Genomic DNA, 19217 nt, shown 5'->3' with positions numbered 1-19217 from the left:
TCGGCCACTGTCACGTAAAAAGGTCAACAAAACCTTGACCGACTTTCGCTGCGAGGACAGGGGTTCAAGTAAGGCGCATTAGTTTGAATAATATGGAATTGTTTCGTTCCCCTCGCAAGCTCGCATTAAATGAAGACGTCCGAAACCATTTATCTCACCATGCACACGGCGCGTTATGTCGCACACTTGTGGCTTAGCTAAGGATCGGTGAAACCGCAATGAAAGCGAATATAGACAGATGCACGCGACCAATGTAAAGCTCGCGAAACCTGCTGGGTTGGTTCAGTGGCTGTAGTGGTCGGCTGCTTTGCATGAGCTCGAGGGTTGAGAACCGGTTATTACGGTTGTTCTCTCTTTCTTTAACGACAACTAAAAGCACGCGTATCTTTACGTTGTAGTAAACGTTATGAAACACAGATCAAAATTATTCCAAATACCCTCAGCACCGACATCCCCCATTGCCCCCTATTCAGATGCGCGCCGTTAAGAGAGGAGAGAGAGAGAGAGATTTATTTACAGAAAGGCTGAGAGGTCGGCCTGAGCTATAACTTGCTCTGGCCTGCTACTCTACACTGGGGAAAAGGGACGGGGAGCAAAAGGGCTGATGAATGATGATGATGGTATGAGGAAGAGATGCGTACGTACGCGTTCACAGAGTTGTGGCAACCCTAAAGCCGAGTGTCCAGCCCAGTGGCTGGGAGAAAGGTTATAGCGGCACTTGTTATCTGGGATGTGCTGTTTGCATTAGGCCAAGGACCTAAAGGAAACTCGTCTGATAGCGGCCTCTTATCGACGTTTGCAACGGAAGAGACCAGTTGCTGTCGTTTTTGCGTGTACGCGGGACACACTTAAAATATGTGATCAAGTGTTTCTGGTGCCTTGCAGTATTCGCAGTTTGGGCTAGTATGACTGGAACCTATCGGATGTTTATGACGGTTGGTGAATGCGACACCGTTAAGATCAGTCAACAAAAACTACCGATATTTTACGCCGAGCAATACAAGTGAAGCAATCGTTTCTCGTGATCTCTGTTCTTTTATTTTTTTTAGCCGTTTCACAGCATGGGGAAATATAAGGCATGATTAGGTGCTTAATAAGGGTGTGGCTAATGTCGCTTACCATGGCGCACCGGGTCGGTCGGTCGGTCGGTCGGTCGGTCGGTCGGTCGGTCGGTCGGTCGGTCGGTCGGTCGGTCGGTCGGTCGGTCGGTCAGTCGGTCAGTTTTTATTTGCAGGAAAATCACATCAACCTGCGGGTCGCAGAGACTAAAGGCATAGTTGCCTGACGTAGTCTCTGCCCCCGTAACAAAAGGACCAGCCTACAGCAGTACATCAGAGAGCTGGTACAAAAAAGAGAAGCTACGTTACAAATAGTACACGCATACATCCTATACAATATGGCTGTACTTAAGCACTATCACATTGAAGACTCGCTCATACCACAAAACGTGTAAAAGGAAGTCAACATTTGAAACGGAAATTTACATTTATCATTGTTACTTAACGGAAAACAAAATTGCCAGCAGTTCACGTTTGAACGTTTTTCTGGGTAGGCAGAAATCCAAAATAGAAGCACAGTTATTTAACATGTCCATTACCGGATATTCAAGATCTTGTTTTCCATAATTTGTTCTGACTATTTTATTTCTGCGTTTGAGGTTACGGATATCATACTGCACCAAGACAGGCGTGTAAATACTGTGGAGTTTTTTTTACATATTCGCTGTGCCAGTATCCATACATAGACTTTATTTGCAGGCAAAACATCAAATCTGGGGAAAAGTGGTTGCGTCGGCAGCAATCTAACTCGAGTCCATGGTTCTAAAGGGTTCAACCAGCTTCAACTGAAAGTTTTCAAGTTCTCACTCTTTATTTTTTCGAATAAAAGGCACACTAAACCATTACAACACAAGCTGTGTCAATTGCAAAATAAACTGTTGAAGTGGTGTGGCTAATTTCACCTAAGGTTAGGGCCTGAGAGTCTATAGGCTATGTTAAATCCAAACAAATGTTTTTTTAAATCATCTCAGACACGCCACACCGTTCATCGCTCTGTACTTAGCCTTATTTCTAGGATTCGAAGAGACACCCCTATTGACGTCAGAAACAGTAAGAATGCAAAACAGCCCAGCCAGCTCAGCTAAAATTTTATATATGTATCACGTATACAACCAAGGCGATTTCCTTTATCGCCACCATTGCTCTTTGTTTTGTTTATGTAAAGTTATCCGACACATTCTTTTCGCTTTCTGCGAGCTACCTACACGCAGTAGTAAATAATTTCTAAAGGCACTGAACGGCGCCACACATCAGCAAGCGTCTCGCGGTGATATGCAGCAGATCCACGTATTTGTGACATTTTTCACCTTTGTTAAAATATATGTACAAGTTCTGCGACCGAAACAAGAGGTCCTTGTATATTCGGAAACCTTATGCAAAGGAATAAACTCACTGATTTGCGACCCAAATGCGATGGCGAATTTACTTTTCGAGTTTATAAAACGCACTTGCTATTCCTAACGTAGGGAGTGACGGTCATTGACGCGCTCGTTGAGCGTTATATCTATGTGACTTCTACAACCTGCGCTGCCGCGCTCTGATTTCGTGTTCCATCTTCTGAGAAGGGAGGCAGCAAAGAAATTTGTAACGCTAAAACGTGCACTTTCAGAAATGCATTGATATTTTGCCAGTCAAAGGTAAAGCCATTCGGCACGGTGCCTGTTGCAGAATCGTGCAGTGTCATATTTCCTTGTACATCTGGGCACGAATGTGCATTGGAGCTGCACATTCGAGTCCATGAGTTTTAACATGATCGACAACGAAACCTTGCCGTTCAATACAACAATGGACGAATATTTTGCCCCTGTAGTGCTGCTTTGCCGCGTACAAGACGAACAAAAGCGCCCCAGGAAAAAAAAAAAAAAAATTCAGCCAGCGGAATAATTCCAAACTGGACCTATATATAGAGAGAGATCTAGAAAATATGCCAGTAGAGTGCAGTTAGCGGTTGAATTCTTGCTGCGCTGCAATCAGCATTTAAAATATCACCACGTGCATTTTAAAGAGAGAGAGAGCAAATGATAAAGGAAAGATAGGGAGGTTAACCAGGACTGAGCCCGGTTGGCTACCTTACACTGGGGAAAGGGAAAAGGGGACGGAAAGATTAAAAGAAGAAAAGAAAGTCTACTGGGTATAAACGTGTCTACAAAAGTGCCATAGGAAAAAAAAAATCCAGCCAGTAAAATTAAAGTAGACACCACATATAGCATGAGACCGTTCTCATGCTTAAGTGCCTGAAGTGCAGTTTGCGAAAAATGAGGCCTTGTATGGCAATCGATAAAAAAGAAGAAAAAGAAATGCTTTCCGTAGAGTTACGCCAAACGCATCACCGCAGGGTCTGCTTTGCCGTAGTAGTTGATGTCCCGGATTCCTGGGCTTGCGAGAAAGGGCTCCCTATAACACCTTACTGATTTCACATTTTTTTTTCGCGTATTCACAGTGAAGGTGGCACGCCACATGACATGTTTATGCAGTTAAGTGTGCATGCCATTTAAAAGACCCGCATGGCTGCCCGACGCGTAAGGGCTAACCGACGCCCAGCCTATAGGATAACTTTATCGAAAGTACAGTTTACATCAGGTATGTATTATAATGCAGAAGAAAGGCCCGCATGGCTATCTGTTATGAATGATCTTGGCGCACTTTAGTGTATTTGATCATTCTGCGCAAAGTAAAATGTGTTCGCCGTTTGTAAACATTGGTTAGTGTCATTTTCTCTTAAACGTGTATAGTTTTGTTGTTTCGTGTACATGATGATCCTGGCAAGCAATAAAGAAATAAAAAGTGACTGTGGCTTATATATGTTAAAGCATCGGGCTGTTGTGCTGGGTACAGAGGTTCGATCCTATCACTGGGCAAGTAAATAATTATTTTTTTTAAAGTGCGAGCTACTCGGCGATACAGCCGCAACACCACGGTAAGAAAGTCACCGTAAAAAGAGCCACGGTAAGGAAAGGAAGAGAATGTTCGCAAGGAAAGCTTCGCCTAAAAAAAAATAATAAAAAGCGGGGTTCTCGGGAATTCTAGTTCTGGTTTGTTTCTTAACGTCAGCTTACAGAAAAACTCGCGATGCAATTTATTTTTTCATCCTCGGTATATACCGGTCATCTGCAAGATGGCATTGCCAATGTGCGCTGACATTGCGAAACTTGTTCCACAACGAAGCCCGCCGAGAACACGCACGTGTGTTTCCCGTGTATTCGAAATTCAACCGCAGGAAAAAAAGAATTAAATTATGGGGTTTAACGCGCCAAAACCACTTTCTGATTATGAGGCACGCCGTAGTGGAGGACTCCGGAAATTTTGACCACCTGGGGTTCTTTAACGCGCACCTAAATCTAAGTACACGTATGTTTCCGCCCCAATCGAAATGCGGCCGCCGTGGCCGGGATTCGATCCTGCGAACTCGTGCTCAGCCGCCCAACACCATAGCCGCTCAACCGCAGGAAAGAAGCGCATTTCTGCACATGTAGCGCAAAACGCATACGTGTCATTCGATGTTACAGTGACACATTTATCTTCAATATCTCGGCAACGTCAAAAACTGCACCGTGGAAACTTGCAAAAAAAAAAAGAAAGAAAGAAAGAAAGAAAGAAAGAAAGAAAACAGACCGCTAACATTTCGAATTGCAAACAAAACGCTCCAAAACAAATGCAAGCGTACTGTACATTTCCCGTTCGCGGACGCAGCTGTTCGCATATACTTCCAGTGAATGACGAGCGGAATTCCCGCGTTATTTGGAGTAAGGCCAACAGATGGTCGTTTTTCCGTGTATTTTGTATAGCTCTCCAATTGCATCTGGGTCAAAGTACTATACTATATTATATTATTATATTATGTTTTAATATACTATATTACATTACATCACTATATACCTATGCGCAGAGTGGTCTTTGTGGAAAAAAATAGATAATCGTGCTACATGGCGGCACCGAAAGGTCTATCCAATTCTCTGGAAAGCGATGGCTCGACACATAAATCACTCCCTATGCTCACGCCGATTCATGCGATAAATAAGCGGATGTGCGGCACATTATCAGGTGCGAGAAAACAAAAAAAGGTGAGCCCATTGTGCGTTACAACGTCGGCGCTTCCTCCACCGTCGCGTCCTCTATAGCCGCGCTATATCTGGAATCGCTTCCCTTGTTTTTGCGAAGCCGGCGGATGTGCCCTACACGTGTCGCAAACTTGAATGATGTCCTGAACTAGGAATTCCTCCATCGCGACCTCGTTCCTCGTGTTGTTTGCCCGTTAAATTTATCCTTACTTCAAGCTAGAATCCGCTGTTTAAGGAACGCAATGCTTAAATCATATCCCACTAAAAAAAAAAAAAGACACTAACATCTACCTGTGCTATAGAGAGGTCTGGCGACATGACAATAAAACATCATGCACTCACCCGTCCAAAGTGGTTCACGCCGGTCAGTCTCGTAGCGGCCATCGAGTGGTGTAGCAGGCATCCTCGAACCTCGTATCTCGCAGCTTATAGCCGATACCATAGCTGACGTGCACTGTTGATATATTGGTTCGTCAATCCCATAGCTACCATCCACTATTGCGACTTCGGCAATAGTGGATGTAAGGTGGAGGACGAGAGACGGACTCTTGGAGCGGACGAAGAGGAAAGGAAAAGCTTTATACAATATCTGCAGATAGCAGAAGATATAGCGCTCATGTACACCCACCGTGGTTGCTTTGTGGCTGTGGTGTTGGGCTGCTCAGCACGAGGTCGCGGGATCGAATCCCGGCCACGACGGCCGCATTTACGTGGGGGTGAAATGCGAGAACACCCGTGTGCTTAGATTTAGGTGCACTTTAAAGAATGCCGGGTGGTCCTAATTTCCGGAGTCCTCCACTACGGCGTGCCTTATACTCAGATCGCGGTTTTGGCACGTAAAATCCATAACTTAGTAAAAAGGATTTTGGCGTGCACGTAGTAGTAAGAACTCACCAGACTGACAGGGCGGCTGGTGCAGCTTCTGGCTTCAATGGGGAGTTTCTGTCCTTGCCGACCAATCGTCGGGAGAAACGAGGCGGAGCGGTTGCTGACGTCGCCGGCGCCACATTCCTTCTCTTCGTGGGAGAAGTCTTGGAGACTGGTGACCTTTCCCTATTTCACATTTAGCAAGGCACTTTCGAGTCATTAGTGCTAGGTCCTTCACCCGGGGAAGCTGAAGTAATCGCGACGAATGTTCGCTTAAAATTGCGGGGCCGAAAAATTCAACGAGAACACAAAGAACGGTTATGTTCTCTTCACAGTGTGTGGACGTCGGTGGATCAGTCAGTGTCCTATTCTGAGCCGCACCAGGGTGACTTCGGTGAGTCTGTCAAGCTTCAGTGGGAAATGTTTGGCTAATTGCGGGTCAAGTAGATCCATCTTACTTTCAACTTTCTTGTTCAGCTCAGTTCGTCAGTGATTACGGAGCGCCTTATGTACAACAGGTTTCATGCCCACACATGACTGGTGCCCCGATGAGCCGCTTCTCCATCATTTTTTGTCCGCCATATCGTTGCATGCGATCGCACAGTGTCCTGGCACCCAGCGTACAAGAACAAAGTTTAGTTTACATGCAACATGATTGTGTTTGAAGATGGGCTTGTTGAAAACAGGATTTCGGCTAGCTTTGCCACAGGAAAGAGCTGAGACAACGCTTAAAGATACGGTGTATTCTATAAGAAATGGGTTTACCGATGGACCCGATATTTATTAGCAATATCATAAGAAGCCAACAAACAGTGGCAGCAAGGACAACATACGGGAAATTACTTGTGCTTAATAAATGAAATAAAGAAACGATAAGTTAATGGAAATTAGAGTGGATGAAAAAACAACTTGCCGCAGGTGGGAACCGAACCCAACCCCTTCGCATTTCGCGTGCGATGCTCTACCAATTGATCTACAGCGGCGCCGTTTTCCCATCCACTTTCTTGGGTATTTATGTGTCCGAGTAGTGTGAGGGTTGGCGTCTGGCACCGCGTGTTGACAGGAATTTCAACCGACCATCTCGCCCTGCCTCGTCGAAATGAGGCGTGACTTCGCCTGTTATTGTTGGCATCCCGCTTTACGTGCAGAAAGAACTTTCTCTCACCCGACCTGCTTCCACCAGGCCTCGTCGAAATGAAGCGTGACTTTCTAATTCGCCATGACCGCTTCGAGTGTCTGAATGTCTGCCTAAAGCCCCGCAGTGTACAGGCCTCTTTTGTGTGTGTATGTGTGTGTGGGTGGGCGAGTTTAGAGAGGCCCTTTCCTCGAATTGAACCTAGAGGAGAACTTACACGAATCCGCAACGCGCAGAAGAGACGGACAGGCGTCTACAATTCCAGAAGGCGTGACGACCTCCTCTCTGCAGCAAGCTCGGTATAACCAGAGGAGGCGGGGCCCTTTTTCTGTGCCGGTCACGTGACGTCGACGGAAGCAAGATCCCGCCCACGATTGTAGAGAGCTTAATTAAGGGGCTCCAAAATGTACTTTTAATGACTTCATGCTTTTCTCATTTTCTTTCATCTACCTTTGAATAAACCGTGCAAGTTTCGCACTAGAAATCGTCTCGCCCTTGCTTGGTCGCCATGGTCTACCGGACGCCTGCAGCCCGCCGACAACGCCACGCTGCCCAATAAGTAACGTCGGTCGAGCTTCAATAGGCAGGCGTCGCTACAACTCGGGAGCAGTACGATACGCTACCGTGGAGTACGCAACAGTAGAACCCTGGTAGTGTTAGCCAGCGCCACCACTCACAGAACTTGGCGGCGGACATGGAAGGTCCTTTTTGCCGCAGGCGTCACGAGAACGTGACATTTTTGGGTGAAGGCAACTGGTCAATAAACCCACACGTGCTACCTGAAGGCATCAATGTTGCCGGATTCGAGACCCTCGTTACGTAATCAACGAGAAGAAATGGGGTTAACCGAGGGGCCCGATTTTTATTAGTTATATCATAAGCCAACAAACACTGACACCAAGAGCAACATAGAAAAACTTACTTGTGCTTAATAAATGAAATAAAGCAACAATAAGTTAATGGAAATTAAAGTGGATGAAAAAACAACTTGCCGCAGGTAGGAACCGAACCGACAACCTTCGCTTTTCGGCACATTGTTGTGGTTGTGGGTTCGGTTCCCACCTGCGGCAAGTTGTTTTTTCATCCACTTTAATTTCCATTAACTTATCTTTCCTTTATTTCATTTATTAAGCACAAGTAATTTCCCCTCTGTTGTCCTTGGTGTCAGTGTTTGTTGGCTTCTTATGATATGAGTGTATACTATAGACATTTGTATATTATGTTGCACTATATCCTCAACAGTGATTAGAATACCGTATGCTTCCGCTATAAAGATACTGCGGTGGTTACATAAGGTTTATAGTTAGAGAACTTTGGGCCATGGACTCCGCATGATACCGAAGTTCCAGACTTTGAAGCACCAGTGCAAAAGGCCCTATATTCATGCTTGTCTTCAAGAACCAATAAACGTTGCTGGATTAGGGCACTGGGACAACTCTTCTTCTTAAGCTCTTTAAAGGTCAAGTCACAAGCGACTGGACGTTGCTCCCAAGGCGGGATGAGTTCAGAGTATATAGTCACTTTCCTGCAGATCTGTGAAGCCTATTCCGAAATATTCCACGACAGATTTTACTGCTGCCGGAAACGACGGTGCATGAGACGGCCGGTCTAGATACAATTGATTCGTTGACACATCATTTATGAGGTATTTACATGGTTGTTGTTTTAGGGACGCAGCTCTTCTCGCATAGGTGATTCCAATATATGTACGCTGGTGATCCAGTGGCCACTGATCTGATTCTGCATAAAGCATTGCGACAGGGCTGGTACGAAAGCCACCAAGTACGAGGTAGATACCTGAGTGGTAGACAAGATCAAGTAGCTTAAGTGTTGTCTTTAAAACTGACTGGTAAACAGCATATTCATAGTCTATGCACGACAACACAATGCTTTTAAACAGAAACAGGAGACAATACCTGTCTTTTCCCCATGATTGGCGCGATAGAATCTTTCAAAGGCTCATAGTTTTAAGACATTTCCGCTTCAACTGTTTTATATGCTGGATGAAGGTTAGCTTATCACCGAAGATTACACCCAAACGTTTTTTGTTCTTTTGTAATTAGCATGCTTTTCTCATTCATCGCAATGCAAGGGTCAGGACACACCCTCTTCGTCTGAAAAACTGCACACAGGTATTCTTTTCTGCATTGAATCTGAACTTGTTTTCGTCTGCCCATTTGGTGAGCCGATAAACACTTAACTTTATTTAGCGTTTACATATAGACAGGTTGCAAGATTTGAAGCTGATCTGGGTGTCGTCCACATAGTCAGAGTAAGACGCCGGAGGTGGTGTAACGGAACGAAGACAGTTAATTTTAATTATTAAAAGTGTGCAGCTTAGCACTCATCCTTATAGTATACCCTCATCTTATACTTTTTTTTGGGGGGGGGAGGAGGGGGGGGACAAAAGTGCGCGATAATACACTGCGAGTTCTTACGGGGAACTTCCTTTCAGGTAGGCAATTTTCGCAATAATGTTCAGTATATACTACCACAAATCACATACGACGAGAGATCTTGCAGTATACCATATCGCCAGGCGGTAGCATATGCCTTTAAAGATAAAAAATACAGATAAACAGTATTGGCTGCACACAAATGCGTCACGGGTATATGACTCGAGGGGGACAAGATTATCGGTTGTAGACCTCGCTCTTCGGAAGCCGGATTGGCATGGGTCCAACATACCGTTATACTCAAAAAGTAGATAAGGCGACGGTTAATAATTTCTTTCGAAAGCTTTAAGTAAAGAGCTAGTGAGTGCAATAGGTATGTAACTGTTAACAAACAAGGGTCTTTGCTGTGCTTGAATATTGAAAGGAATATTGCCTCTTTACAAGCTGAAGGAATATGACCAATTGCAATAATCTTATTATAAAGGCCTAAAAGGCAGTTAAGGGTCTCATAAGGCATATTCTTAATTATTTGATATGTTACTGCGTCAAAACCTGGGGCCGAGGAGGAGGAGGAGCAAATAAAGAGAGAAGGCAGGCACGTTAACCAGAAATGCGTCCGGTTTGCTACCTCCGCCACAAGAGCTTACGGCAAGCCTGAGTTCATGGAATGTTAATGGTTCCATGGTTGTATCCCTCCGATGAACACTTGTTTGGGCGCAGATACATACTTTCAGCTATTCTTTTATGGCACAGGAACTCTTCGGAATAATTTTTCTGAACTTGATACCGTCTCAATGTGCTCACCAAGAGTGTTTGCTTGATCTTCTATTGCATCACCAAAGACATTGACAAAAGGAAAAGAATTTGGGCGTTCTCCTTTTAGTTTATGTACCCTGTTATATACTTTGCTCGCGTCCGCTTAAGAGTTTATTGAAGTAACGTGTCCAGCTTTCTCTTTGATCTTTGACATCATCTAGATTGTGAAATAGGCCCCTGGCATTCCACTAAATTATGTGTGTAGCCACACTGAGGAAGAGTTGTGTTGTATGTGTTCAAGAGCACAGATAGATGAATTTGTATACAAGGACGGCAACCGCTTAGGTTACCGACCCCTTTCTTGGCGCAATTATAGGCTGTTTATTATTCTTAGCGGGCTCCAGAGAGCACTGATCCTTTAGTTTCCATGACGCCGCAGTTCTTACATCAACCTCCATAGCCTTCCCTGAGGCGCTGGAAGAAAGAGAACTAGGCGATGAAACTCGGGTCTCAGGTCTTGCAGTTTGGTTTAACTTTGGGACCTGCAGAACCGAGGTCTGCATGCCCGTATTCGATGATGATGGAGCAGCAGTAACTGCTGCCATTGGGAGGTTGCGCGAAGTGGTTAATGGACCACTGTTAGTGACCGCGGTACATTGGATTGGACAAACCTTAATAGAGGTCCTGCAGGACCCACGTCAGCGCGCAGTGGGTTTCTCCCACGCAGGGACCCACAAGGAGTACCTGGCGGCCGCTGCCCGAGCATGCTGGACTTGCTGATCTTGTAGGAGCGGGCTTCGTAGGGTCTTCTCCCACCGCGACTGCCGAGGCATTTTTGACGCAGCCTCCCGTCGCGCCACAGCGGAAAAGCTAGTATGATCTATAGTCTATAGTCAGCTATAATCTCTGAGCAGCCGGGTCCACTCACTTCTATGGAAAGCAATGGCTCTACCTAGCATCGCTCCCCAGGCTAACGCACTTGACAAGGTAGATTCCCGCGATGAATAAGCAAATATGCGTAGATTGGGTTTTCAGCAAGGAAACGTCCGTTACAATGATGCTGCAGCCAGGTCAACTCACTTTGGAAAGCGATGACTCGATATGTGTGAACCCACAATATATGTTCAGGTTTTAAGTAGGAGTCATAGTGGAACGTGCCCACTCTGGAGGACTGGACCAAAACGAGCATATACTCACTGGTACATACTGAATGACGAAATAAAAGAAAATAAATTGAATCAAACAATGCGCGTTAAATATAATTCACCATTTCGTTAATAGATGAGTAGGATTTATAGATGGCTATGAGCTGACATTATATGTTCAGGTAGTATGTAGGAAGTTATTCTTTGTTGTTGCTGAGAACAGAATTATGCACGCTTGATCAACGTACAACGGTTATATAAGCTTGTCGCCCGCACTTTCGTTCAGCGCACATATATCATTTGCATGTATACCAACAAATAAATCCGCGGGGATAGCGACCGACCAAAAAGCACCCAGCAACCACGTAGGCGCGTAAAATCCCGGAAAATAGGTAAAGAACGCTTCCCATATAAGGCTGTGAACTTTGTTGTGGATCAACTTTTCACAAAGTTACAAGCTGTATAGCATGAATTGTGCGCGCATCGCCGTTAGTTGCATAGCGTTTGACTAACCGCTTCAACATAGCTTCGCTTTAATAGATTTCAGCATGTGTGCTCGATCTGCGTGCATATTTTTTCATAATATGACCCCATGTTCTCAGGCAACGCTAACAATTAAATGCCGGCGTCTTGCGCTGTGACGTGTTATTAAGGAGTTTTAGCCGAGCGTCTCTTGCGGTCCGCTTCGCTCGTTTTTCACGTACTCAAGGAGGTCCGATCACTGCATTGCTTTCGCATTTTTGATAAACGCGTCTCACAGAGGTGCAAGTGACGCGCAATAAGCTCGGCTGCAAAACGACAAAGAAGCCACGTGGACGCAACGTGACGTTCCACACAATCGACTCGCCAACGCAGCGAAGGCAGGTAATGTCACTACACTCCTTTCCATACATAGACGTCAACGCTGTGCAACCTACGCATGAAGGTCGGCCAAGAAAAGTTCCGTCTATCCTTCCGTCCTTTGTTCCATCCTCGCGACGGGTTGTAAATAAAAGCCCCCCCCCTCAAAAAAAAATAATAAGATATCTAAAACAACGCATTTGCAGCCGTATACCACAGTGTTTTTTTTTTCTCTAAGGATTAAAACTTGTTTCATTCTATACTGAGCCTATATAAAAAACAGTTGCGCACAATTGCGGTCATGAAACATCGAACTATATTCAAGTGCGAACGAAGACACTGCATGAAGTCTCTCTAGCCTCCACAGCGTTGACTGCTACGTACGGAACGGAGCATATAGTTACTGTACATCCCTCTCGCAGTAATTATCTGGCCCCCAGGCAACTCGGGCAACAGGGAGCCAGAGTTGCGCATAGGTCTGCCTTCTTGCAATGCACGTCTATGCAGTGAAGCCACCTCTCGTTTGCGCAGGGGCTACGCTCAAGGCCGTTCTCTCGTCTATCATATTTATTGGGACTTTTTAGAGCACAGATTTTAGGCGCCCGTTCCTACGTTCAGCGTCGGCGTAATCGAGCGAACAAGCACAGCGAAAGATAAAAGAGCGAACGCGGAGCAGGAGATAAAACACGCGACCCTCGAATGGCAGAGTCCAATGAGACCGGCATGGAGAGCGGCCCCTTCAATGACGTGTGCGCGAGAAACTGGTGTCATGTGCTCGTACCCGTACCTGGTCTCAGCGAATAGCGTGGATTCTACGAGGCACTTTCTTTCTACTTATCGCCATTTAAGGTGGCTAATTTTGCCGTACAGATATTTTTTGACCTCTTTCTTTCTGTCACTGGATTGAGAAGGTAGCCCAAACGTTTTGTCAAGTTCTTAGGTTCATTATGATATTAATAGGCAGCCAAAATTAACATTTTAGCCAGAAAGCACGAGCGTTTATTTTCCAAGTAGGCTAATATTTACAATAACGGAGCAAAATAAAATGAGCTGTGGCAGTCCTCTTTCAGGGTAGAAGTCCAGGCAAACTCTGGCTTCAGCTGTGCTGCTAAGAAACAGCGGAAGCTGCCACTCCAGCTATTTTTTTAAACCCCCTTGACTGGCCCACTGCCAGTCGGTGCGGTGATTTTGGTCTCAAATTATTTGCCTCAATATATTACAAAAAGAAGACACGTATACCGCTGCGCTCAAATTTCGCATTGGGGAGTACCGTAATCGTTAGACTTTTCTTTTTCTGCTAACAAAGTTTTTGAAGATCATATGTGACATGTAGAAAAAATCTGCTTATTGATCCGGATTACTAGAAGAGATGGGCATTATTTGCACAATAATTCAAAATGCATCACGGTTTTAGAAAATGTCACTAATAAACTTTCAGACTAACTGCTTTACGATGCATACTGCAATAAACAAGGCACATCCAATTAGAACGAATCTTGAAGCTAGCACCAGTTTTGAGATAAGCGCTGTGAAAATTGCTGTGAAAATGCGTTGTTGTTGCACTTACTTTTCTAACGAACTAACCTTTTAAGATTTTTGCACTAAAGCTGAAAAATAGTTGGAACATTTATGCGTTTTGTTGCACGCCATGGGAGCGAATATTTCGAAACCTGTGTCATCCTGATGGCGACATGAAACGGATATGACTTGCGAGCTCGTCGGCAACAGTTCGTGAATGGCAATATGTGCCGTAAGGTTATTAGTGTAAAATGTAATCGGCGAAATTCTTTATTCTTTATTCAAGAATTACCCCGCATTGCCCGAAGGCGTTATAGCAGGGGGGTTACAGCAGGGAAAAAAACAAATCTTCATTCGTACAGCACACTTGCTCTTCACACAGCTGATTCCACTCCACAATAGTTCTGACAAAAAAGGAATCCGCAAACAAGAACGTCCTGGCACGGTATTCGCGGATTTTAAGTGAATGGTCATTACGCCTAGAAATATAATGTGGTTCTTTCAAGTAGCTTTTACTACTAATTCCAGTCTTATTATTAAATATGAGGTATAAAAACTTCAGTCTCAACTTTTTCCGTCTAGAAGAAAGCAGTTCCCAATTCAATTCAAGTTTCATTTTAGTACAACTTTCTCTCCGCCCATACCGCCCCAGGACGAACCTAGCAGCTCGGTTTTGAATTCTTTCCAGCTTATCAATCAAGTTCTTTTGCGCGGGGTCCCAGACGGCACAGGCGTATTCCAAGATTGGTCTAACACATGTTAGGTAAGCAGTTTTCTTCAGGTTCGGCTGTGAACATTTCAAGTTCCTCTGAATAAAATTGAGTGCCCTACCAGCTTTTACAATGACGTCATCCACATGAGCAGACCATGAGCAGTCGGATGATAGCGTCACACCTAGATACTTGTATATAGGTTCGTTTTTTATCAGGGTATTATTTATCTGGTAAAGATTTACAATCCGTTTCTTCTTTCTTGTAAAAGATACACGAACACACTTTTTTAAATTCAAATTCATCTTCCAAGTGGAACACCAAGTATTAATACATTCTAAGTCAGATTGTAACATGGCAGCATCTTGTTCACTCTTAATTTTCCTATAAACAACACAATCGTCGGCAAACAACCGTATACATGAAGAAATACCAACAGAGATATCATTTATATAAAGTAAAAACAAAAGTGGCCCTAAGACTGAGCCCTGTGGGACTCCTGACGTCACATCAGCGTATGCCGAGCTTTTGCCGTTCAAAACAACACATTGTCGGCGCTGAGACAAATAATTTTCAATCCAAGCGAGTACGCTTGAGTGAATATTTAACATGTTAAGTTTAATAAGAAGAAGTGGATGTGACACTGTGTCGAAAGCCTTGCGAAAGTCTAAAAAGACACAATCTGTTTGTCCTCCCTCGTCAACATCAAGTGCCAATTCATGATAAAATTCAATTAATTGTGTTGTGCAAGATAGACCTTTCCGAAACCCATGTTGTTCTTTGATCAGTATATTATTATTTGTTATATGACGCATTATCTCAGCATATATAATATGCTCAATGATCTTGCACGAGATGGATGTTAGTGAGATAGGCCTGTAATTTGCGACATCTCTTTTCGAACCCCCTTTATGAATAGGTACAACTTGAGCGGTTTTCCAATCATTAGGTAAGAGTCCTGTGGATAGCGATTTCACATAGATTAAATAAAGGTACATCGAGATAGGTGCAGCACACCGCTTTAGTATACGTGGAGATATACCATCCGGACCGTTTGCTTTGGTTTCATCTATGACCTTTAGGAGTGCCTCGATGCCTCTAACGCTTAATTCAACTTGTTCCATTAAAGGAAATCTGCTTGCTTGTGGTGTAGAGCTATGATTGCATTTAGGTAGGAAGACAGATTGAAAATATGTATTCAAACACGTTGCCTTTTCAATATCGTCTGTAATTATTTGTTGATTACAAACAATTTCATTTATTCCTACAAAATCTGATCCGCATCATTTTAACAACCTCCAAAAATGTTTAGGGTTAGTTTTCATTCTGTCGTTGAGTGTCTTAAAGTACTCTTCCTTCGTATTTTTTATAGCAAACTTATACTCCTGTGTTACTTCAGATAACTTTTTTATGTGATTCATACTTTTAGTTTTTTTGTATCTATTAAATGCTCTCTTTCTTTTTTTAATTATTATGAGAATACGCGAATTCACCCAGGGTTTCTTACGTTTCTTGAGTCTGGTGGAGTCTATGCTTGGAACATACTTGTCCGTAAGCTCAAGCAGTTTATCTTTAAATACCCGCCATAAATCATGGATGTCGTAATCCTCAGCAAGACATTCAAAAACCGGCAAGTAATCGAGGAGCTCCTGGGAGATACTAGGATAATCACCTTTTTCGAAGAAAAAAACTCTCCTTGAAGTGGGTGACGTTGATCGGTTAATATCTGTTTTAATGTTTGCAATGACGGCGTGATGGTCACTTATTCCTGGTATTATATAAACCGAGCTAATAAGGGTAGGTGAACTGCAGAACAAAAGGTCCAGAATGTTACTATTGCGAGTTGGAGCATTGACATACTGTAACAGTCCGAAGGTGTTTACAATGTTTTTCATTTCTAGGTTAATACGGCTGTCAACTTTGCATACACAATCACCTTCTAGCCATTCCAAGTCAGGTAAGTTAAAATCACCCGCAAGCAAAATAGGCTGCCGGGATGCCTCCGAAACGATGTCAAACAAAGATTGCAACAGTTTTAAATTTGAGTTCGGTGGTCTGTAGAATGATCCAACAGCGTATGAGGAGTTATCAGGTAGGGTGACTGAGCACCAAATTGATTCAACATCGTAGGTATCAAGATCTAGCATAAATGATTTAAGAGAAGAGTGAATTAACAAAAACACCCCTCCCCACCCCACCTCATTATGTCAATGAGCTGCTTAAGGATTTCGACATCTCGTGCAAATAATGTTCACGGCCTTTTAGAGTAACCGAACTCAAGAAGTAAAATTGTGCCACAGGCCACGTGCGAGCGATTTTAAAAAAATTCTGCCAACGGCAATAAAAAAGAAAACACCCTATATCATGACGAAGATCATCACATACGTGCACAGTATACGTAACATCAAGATTACTTATTAGACAACAGCGAATGACGATGTGCTCACGCATCCTTGGCTAAGAGTGAATACTTGGGCGCTTCTGTATTGCTAAAACTAATGAAACGAGAAACAGCGTTCCCGCCGGGTCTTCGTATTTATAGAGCTCTTAGTTTCAGCAATTCTTGGCTAAGCTTTTTAAATTCTTGCCACTTAGATATGAAATCGCGTCATTTCATTATTTTGCCTCGACACCTCGAGACATTTGGGCGAGTGGTGGCGTGAAAGTTAGCGCTTGCGCGTCCGCCTTTTATTCGTCAATTACCAAGGTTTCTCGCTCTAAACGCCACTTAAGCTTGCGTTGACCCCTCGTTCATGCGTTAGTGTTGCCCTCGAGTGCAGTTCACGCGTGATTCTGTGAAAGGTCTACAATACGTCTCGGTTCTTCCGTGCGGTCGCGCTACATGTTTGCAAGTACCGTACAGTCGAGAGCAAAAGTGTATGAACCAATAGAAGACAGAAAAACTTTAGCGGCACCTCTGGTCCCCAAACTTCTGGTCTCGACTGCACGTATAGTGGACTTCTATGCGTACTTTGCTGTCTAGATGTCTAGATCTTTTCCGCTCCCATGAGAGTTTCCGGTTCCGCACAATTTAATACACGTACACTGGCCCGTATTCGGTATTTTTGAATGATTCTTTGTTCAGGAACCACTGACTGCTACGTGGTACACAGAGGAGAGTTATGCATGCGCGTGCCCTACGTCCAGTGGCTTCGATAGCACAATGATTTAATATTCAATGTCGCTGTCCGTTATTCTGTCTGTTTTTTTCTTTGTTATTTCTGTTTGTTATTCTGTTAGTTATTTTCCCTGTATTTTTTTTTCAAGTCGCAGCAGGTGTTCTGCTTTCCTTATGTTTATTTATCTGCCCGATACAGAAACAAGGTGTCGCGTTCACCGGTTATCACGGGAAATTTTGTTCACGTTCATCTCGACGTGTTCATGCAGCAACTCCTCTAGCAAAGAACCCGCCATGGTGGCTCAACGGCTATGGTGTTGCGCTATTCAGCGCGCGGTCGCGGTGTCGAATCCCGGCCGCGGCGGCCGCATTTCGATGGGGGCGAAATGCAACAACCGCCGTGTCGCCGTGCACTGGACGTACGGCAAAGATCCCCAGGTGGTCATTATTATTGGGGAGGCCCCCGCCACGGCATGCCTTACAATTAAATCGTGGTTTTGGCGCGTAAAACCCCAGAATTCAATTCAATAGCGAATACTGGATATGGTCCTGCTGCCCATTGCAAGTGATCACTCCATGGGTACTCCCTTCATTTCTTTTTTCTCCATTTATGGTGTATGCAGTGTTGCTTTGCTATCAGTAAGCTCCGGATGACCGGCTTCAAAGCGCGCAAAATACTTCGTCTGTGATTGAAGAGTCAAGAATGTGGCGCATATACCGGGCGTTCAAAATTAAGCTTTAAGGCTTTCTTAAAATTAGGAACTGGTAGGCACGCGAAGACGACCTGTGCAGATAAAATTATGTGGCCAGGGGGACACAAAGTGAAATGATAATCATCACTGTCAGCAGCCCAATGAACTAAAGTTGAATAATTGACTATTTAGTGACTGCAGTAAGTGTGTATGTTTGTATTCAAAATTTAGAGGCAGTCGTGTTTCTACACAGTTTTACTTGGAAGAATTCTTCTAGAATGTCTGTGCTCTGAGATATCCGACTTCAAGTTTCAATTGTCGTTCGCATGGTTATGCATGCGAGAGAGTGAGGATCGGCGCAAAGCTCCTCCCTGATGTGGCACGGTTGTTGCGTGCAGCGTTTAGTTTGACAATAGGGCGGAGGCACAAGCAAAGATGATAACTGGTCCCCTTCCCTTCTCGGCCATAGAGCTTGAACCATAAAGCTTAATTGTGGACACCCTCTCTCTCTCTCTCTCTCTATATATATATATATATATATATATATATATATATATATATATATATATATATATATATATATATAGGCCGCACCTGCTAATGTACCTGTGCTGATATTTTGATGTCCTGACAACATGCTGTGTTGCTTCAACAATCTTGAAAGTGACCGCACGACATGTGAGCGATAGAGCGTGACATACATTCGTACGTTGCACTGGCAGCAGTGTGAGTTAATACTGCGCGGCATTCAGGTCGCCAACTGCGTATGTGTCATTACTGTTTTCTGTATATAAGTTGCGTAGCGCCACGTGCGACGTTCAGGCAGGTGGGGAGCACGTAGAGCTCGGATGATGATTTAACGTCGGGAATTCTATGTCGTATGGAGCGGTTCAGTCTTTCTGCTTGTTTTATCGGAGTCAATCA

Source organism: Dermacentor variabilis, chromosome 6 (genome assembly GCF_050947875.1).
Source record: "Dermacentor variabilis isolate Ectoservices chromosome 6, ASM5094787v1, whole genome shotgun sequence".
NCBI lineage: Eukaryota > Metazoa > Arthropoda > Arachnida > Ixodida > Ixodidae > Dermacentor > Dermacentor variabilis.
Note: the sequence above shows the minus strand (reverse complement) of the source record.